Source organism: Ciconia boyciana, chromosome 12, assembly GCF_034638445.1.
Source record: "Ciconia boyciana chromosome 12, ASM3463844v1, whole genome shotgun sequence".
NCBI lineage: Eukaryota > Metazoa > Chordata > Aves > Ciconiiformes > Ciconiidae > Ciconia > Ciconia boyciana.
Genome location: NC_132945.1, coordinates 17,503,140 through 17,509,795, shown reverse-complemented (window position 1 = coordinate 17,509,795; position 6,656 = coordinate 17,503,140).

Genomic DNA, 6,656 nt, shown 5'->3' with positions numbered 1-6,656 from the left:
TTCAGCAGTCACCAAGGCCCATACTTCTTCAGGGTGTGAAAGAATTCCCATTTTCCATTTATCAGCCTCACAAAATGGCAGGAGTCAGTAGTAATGTGTATGCAGCTCTGATCTCTAGGTAGGTGCATAGTGCTGTGGAAGTGCTGATGGCAGCGGTGCCCAAGGGGAACCTTGGGAACTCCCCTTCATCCACTTCTAATTTTACGGTCTCATTGATCCTCCCGCACCTTTGCACCCTGCAAGCGTCTTGACACACCTACACCCAAAGCATTCTCATTTTAAATTCTTAATCTTTCCAAAGAACAAATACCCTCCTGATACATTCAGGTTGCATTCAACTTATTAATCTCCATACTTGTCAAAGGCACTCAGAACTGGGCAATAGCACCAAAAACATCCATCCTTTTGTCATGAACCGCCCCCCGGGATCAGCATAAACACCCACTCATAGCAAGAGGCCAAATCAGTGTTCACAGAAAACAGAGCTGTGCACTCAAAACACACCTTCTACTTCTAACCTTTCTCTCAGACATACAACAGGGAATTTGGCATAAGGGATGCCCTTTGTATATCCTATACATTTGGGGGAAAACTGGCCTATTTTCCTGTCTCCATTCATCTCCTTCTGTTCTTTGAAGTCTATACAGGCAGTTAATCTTTCTTCAGTGGGAACTGTAGCAGTGTCTTATTTTTATGCTATCGATCATTGCAATGTTTGTGTGGAACAGCTAATGTAACATAATTCAGTCATGAAAAGCATGAAGACTGTCGGTCAGGGAAGTCTCTAAATATTTTGAGAGGAGCCTTGCCCCACAAAAGTAAAGAGAAAACAGTAAAGAAGGAAAACCAAGCAGGAAATACTAAGGATTTTCAAATATTTGTCCTAACTGCTTCCTAAAGACCTTGCAAAAGGCCAGGAGAGGGGAAGCAATAAATAACATGCAAGAAAAGCCTTGCTAACAAAATTGGCTCTTCCTGAGGCTACTTTCAACAGCAAACATGGTAGTGGTCTGGGATTCAGGTGACAGAAGCTTTGCCATCACTACTGATCTGCCAGATGGTCTTGAGCAAGTCCTTTATCTCAATTCCTCCTCCCATCCTTGCCTACTCTTTCATTTCAAAAAAAAAAAAAAAAGAAAAAAAAAAAAAGAAAAAGCTTTGGAGCAAAGACTCGTTCACTCCTGATCAGGTACCGCAGACTCAGGGGTAGCCCAACAAGTTACCAGGACATATTTACTTAAAACATATTAATAGTGGAGGAAATGAAAATTGAAGCCATTATGACCACTAACATCTCTGTTCAGCTATAAAAGGAATTATTCCCATTATTCCTCATCTCCCACTGTCTCCATGAAGAGCTCAAGAGAAGGGCTGCCTGCCAAAGGGCAAGCCCCCTTTCCCTTCCTCACCAAACTCCATTACTCACCTCCCTTGCATGAGGTGTCAGCTCAGTAATGCTTGGGGAAGCATCGGCCGTTGCTGGCATGAAGGCTCTGCACAGGGCAGAGCTGATGCTAACGCAAAATTGAGAGCAGTGTCTATTCTACCATCACTGCTGTGGTGACAGCACCACGTATACAACACCTAAGGCATCTCTGCTTGTAGGTACACATCCAGCCTAGGAAAGCAGCCACAGCACCATGGGAGATGGTGTAGCTTTAGTTTAAGACTAGCTTCTATACAGTTGTTGTCAATAAAGGAAAAATATGGACTGTAAAAGCATAGGAATTTAGGGCTTGTTTGAAGATTTTTTTTTTAATTCTTTTTTTCCACTTCCTGGGTTCAAGAATAGCCTAAGAAATATTCTTTAAAATTGTTTCAAGACTGATTAAACCTGACAAGAGACTTCAAGTAAAGGAAATCCTCCTAAACTCTTGGAGTTTATCAAAGTCTGTGTACACTGCATTTGAAATCAATAATCCTGCACGATATACAGTGTAAGTGCCTACCTCCTCTCTCACAGCAACAAAATCACATTTGGGAGGATGCTGTCTAGATCTATCTAGCATAAGCAATAATAGCAGAACCATTAGGCATCTCCAGCTTTAGCATATGCTTGCAAACAGAGTACGTACCATAACTATTAACAACTAATACTGAATAGCCACCAGTGCTGGTAGAACTGGGTGTCCCACTTCAGGCTAAGTTAACTCCAAAAAGAGCCTATATACCTCTAACCATGCCTACAGAGCCATTCTTCTGCTTGCTTCTGCTCTTGAAAATTTGCTATCTTCCCCATCACTTTTGACCAAAAGAGGCATTTGAGAATCTCAAGTCCAGCCCTGGATTATACAACCTTCCTTGTTGGAAGACCTCTACTGCTTCAGTCAGGGTAAAAATCTCCAGATGGGTTACTTCTGCTCAGTCAAGATGTGGAACTATTCCTGCTCTTTTTCCTTAAGTGATCCCACCAAATTACATAGTCCCATATGAAAACGTTGGTTCAATCAACCCTTAGGACACAGGTAGCACAATATTAAATTCCAGTTTTGCTAACATTACTGCTTAGTCGGGGCAGCTGATAAATTCTGTAGCACTTTAGGGCACTATATTATCAGCACCAACAATAATTTGCTAAAGGTGAATTGAGCTTGCTTAACTGAGTGCCTCAGTTCACGTATCAGACACTAAAATCTTCGGGACAAAAAAAAAGTCCCACTTTGTAAATATTGGATATCCAGGAATACACACCAGGCAATGCCTCTCACAGGTCCTTAGCTCAGTACCAGTGAGAATGAAAAACAGTTTCTCGCCTTCTAATGAAACCATTTCTAGACACCTATTCCTGCATCAGGCATGGACACAACTGTTTGCTTGAACTTCTGCTCTTTCTCCAACTGGCCAGCTCCCTAAGCCCCAACTCTCCTTTCTATAGACTTGAGAAGCTGACTTGTCTATCTCATCGTTCCTTTCTTTGACAAATAAATGCTTTTACAATGACCTCTTGGTTCAATACATTTAGTAGAAAAACGCCAGTGATGGAAAAAGTTCTGCTGATTTCCATGACGCTATCACTTCTCCCACAATAAAAGTCTGGGGGATATGAATATCCATATATTTTCCAATTCTTACTACAGTAGTAAGGAAAATAAAATGTTCTTTAAATCTAAAATGATACAAAAATGACCCAAAGGTAAAAGTTTTTGTGGGGTTTTTTTACCTCTTATTTGACTTACTTGCTTCTAATCAAAGCTTTTATCAGTTTTCATGAAAGCAAGAATAAAGATAAAGGCTAGGAAGGTCCCATCAGCTGAAATTTGCATTCACATGTAGGCATATTCAATTTCCAACTTCAGAAATCAATGAGAACAGATACTAAAATTTACCTGATCAGGAAAATAGGATTAAACAGAGTAACACCAGCATGTCCTAAAATATTTTTCAAGTAAACCAATTTCAACTTGGGATCAATTCAGGATTAAGATAGCAAGTGGCAACATTGAGCTGGACATTAGATCAAAGGTAATGATGCTTGCACTCTCTCTGGCTCCAAAACCATTTGCGAATATATTTGTATTACTAGCAGCAAGACGACCTACCATTTATTTGTCATTAGTTTCACCAGGTCATGAAAGAAATGATTGTATTAACTGTAACACATATTATTTAGTAGGAGCCCTTGTGCGTTTCTCTCACAATAATTCATGCTTAAATTTATGGGAGGCATAAAATTCCTGTGTTAGAGTGCCTGTAATAGAACTAATGTATCTTGTATGACAGTTATTGACAGCAAAAAGAACTCTTAACTTGCAACATGTCCTAGTTAATTGGTACCTTTGGTCTCAAAGAAGACACATTAAATAAATGTTTTTTAATCATTTCTCTTTGTTTGAAGTACACAGCGGAATTTATAGTGACCTCATTTGGACTTTATCATCAGCTTTTTATAACAGGTTCCTTCAATCCCCACTTGGTAGATTAGATTGGACCTTGAGAACAGATTAATTTAGAATGTACCATCTTCAAGCTTCAAGAGAATGGGGTCATTCCAAAATCAAATTTCAGCAGGTACCAAGTGTGGGTTTGAAGGTGGCCTCTTTTCTACATCTGCATATGGGAACATGAAGCTATAGCAAGAATAAACAATTTGGCAATAGGAGTATGGCCTTAGCAAAGGAACCTCTAAGAATAAACAAATGAAGAACCACTGCTGTGACTCATTATACCATCAATCTGAGGGGGAAAAGAGAGAATAATATTTTTCTCCACTGGATTTTTGCAAATCTTTTTACTTGTAAATGTAAACACTCACATGGTGATCCTGAATGGTGCGTTGCAAAGATTGCTGCAATCTCCTGCCCACATGCATGCATGCAACTCTGCTCCCTGCAGCCAGGGAAGACACCCACTATGTATAGTTAAGCACATGCAAAAGTCTGCAGGATCTGGACTTGGGATACTCAGTTTCAATAAGTGCAACTTAATTTTTCCCATACATAGCTAGCATCTCCCTTGATATTCTAAGGAAGAATTAAGACAGAGAACATGAAAGTAGGCACAAACCAAGTGAAGGACAATGGCTGGAAGCTGGAGGTGCAACCTTAGTTTAGAATACGCAGTTTGATATCTACAGCCACAACTTTTGTTTCTGCAGAAGTTGAGGAACAGGATGCTCAGGCATAGGAGTCAGAAATAAAGTGGAACTTGGAGCGAGATTTGGAGAAGATAAACATCCAGCCAGGAAGAAGAGGCCCATCTCCCTGCAGGAGGGAATGGCAGGAAAAGCACTCATCTGGAGGAGAGACGAGCAGCAAAGGCTACAAGTTCAGCCCTGGAAAATACTGCCTCAAACCCAAAGCACATCCACCAAAGGCTCCTTTTAGGTGTATTAACATTTTAGGGGAGTAAAAGTCACTTAGTGTTGATTTCATCAGGAATGCGCACACCTAACAAAGCCTCAAACGCCGTGACAAACCTCAGCAACCTACAGCAGCCACAGGGCAGGACAACTGAGTACTGAGCTGAAAGTAAAGGCAGTGAGCCCAGAGAGATGCCCAAGACCTTGTTTATGTTCTCAGTGCTTAGCTGTGAGATTTAGAAAAACCAAACCACCCCAGCCAGCAACTGTTTGGACAATATAGGTATAAAGCAGTTCTTTGAGAGCTATGAGCTAGCCAAGGAAGAGGACTTTCTTCTGCTATAATTGCTCCTGTGCACATGCACAGCAATGCCATTGAGAGATGGGGTGAGAACCCCAAATGACAAAGCTACACCAGGAAAAACTGAAGAAACAAACCCCAAGCCTTTAGAGAGGGGGTGGACTCTAGACCTTTCTTCATCTACTTCAACACAAGAGAGAAATGAAAGTGTGAAATAGAGAAGCCCCACATCATAAGGCTCAAATCCCATCCTGGACAAGGAGCAGACAGGACAAGGACTTGTAGCCTCCTTCCCCCCAGGTAGCTCCTTGCGGACTGGCGTGTTCTTCCCTTGCTGCGGGGCACAGGGCTCCCACACCTCAGGGTAGAGTGGGCAGATGACATCTCACACGGAAAATTTTAAAACTGGCAACAGAAGAAGGAGGAGATGTTGACCTAATAAAGCCTTTCCCTCTGAGCTGGGTCTCACAGGGACTCAGGTGGATGTTAGAGACCAACATGGCATATCTGAAAAAAGACGAAATTTAAAATAACATAGCCTGGTATTTCTGCCAAAGACCGGAAAAGTATACTGTTCTGAGTTCAGAAAGAGCTCTTACTTGTTGAGGAAACATACCATTCTATCACTATAATATACATTACTGTACACTGCCTGCTATGGAAGGGCAAACAACATCTGATTTGGCATAAAATTGGGACAGGGGAGAGATACAAAACATGAACCTGCAACAAAGCCCATCACTCTCAGTTAAACCACCAAAACACTTTGCATACATCTGAAGTGACACAGCCGCTGTAAGTTGATGCTGTATACCACAGATCTGTGGGGCTTCTCAAAGGGTTGCAAATAGCTGCAAGTTTAGAGAAGCTGGATTTACCGTTTTACAAACCATACTGTATTAAAAGCTTATATAATACATTGGTACCCAAGGTATGCAGTTCAATGGTTAACTCTTGCAGACATTGGATTAATCTTTAACTAAACTGAAAGTAGTAATATCCCCAGGCCACCTCTGTTCATAAACTGGTAGCCACACGTTATTCATACCTGTCACTTCACGACAGTCACACCCGAGTCACTTTTTCCCTTCTTTGTATGATCTACACCATGTATCAGAACTCTTCCCTTCCTTTAACTCATGAACACTCTACAAACAGGTTATGATTTTCAAGAGCTCCCTCATTACATGTGTAACTGTTTGATAGTCTTGTGTGCAAATTAAAAGAAAAAAAAACCTTTTCAAAAGGACTAAGTCACTTCTAGTGGGAATACCTCAGAAATCTATGTAAGTATCCATGGTGCTTTTGTCTTCTGTGTTTTGTTCTTGTGAATAAGAATTAGCTCAACCAGATGTTCGCACATAAAGTGATTAAAATGGTATGCAATGTCAGCAAATCAAATCAGCAGGTTTTATTCACAAGAACATTCACAAATACTTTATTGCTATATTCACTCAACTCCAATCTGAGCTTCTTTGGCTGTACTTCTTTCTTCCAGCAGCCTCTCCTCCTCTTGATAGCTTTTAACAGATTTGTTGAAGTTTCATTCCTGCTGCA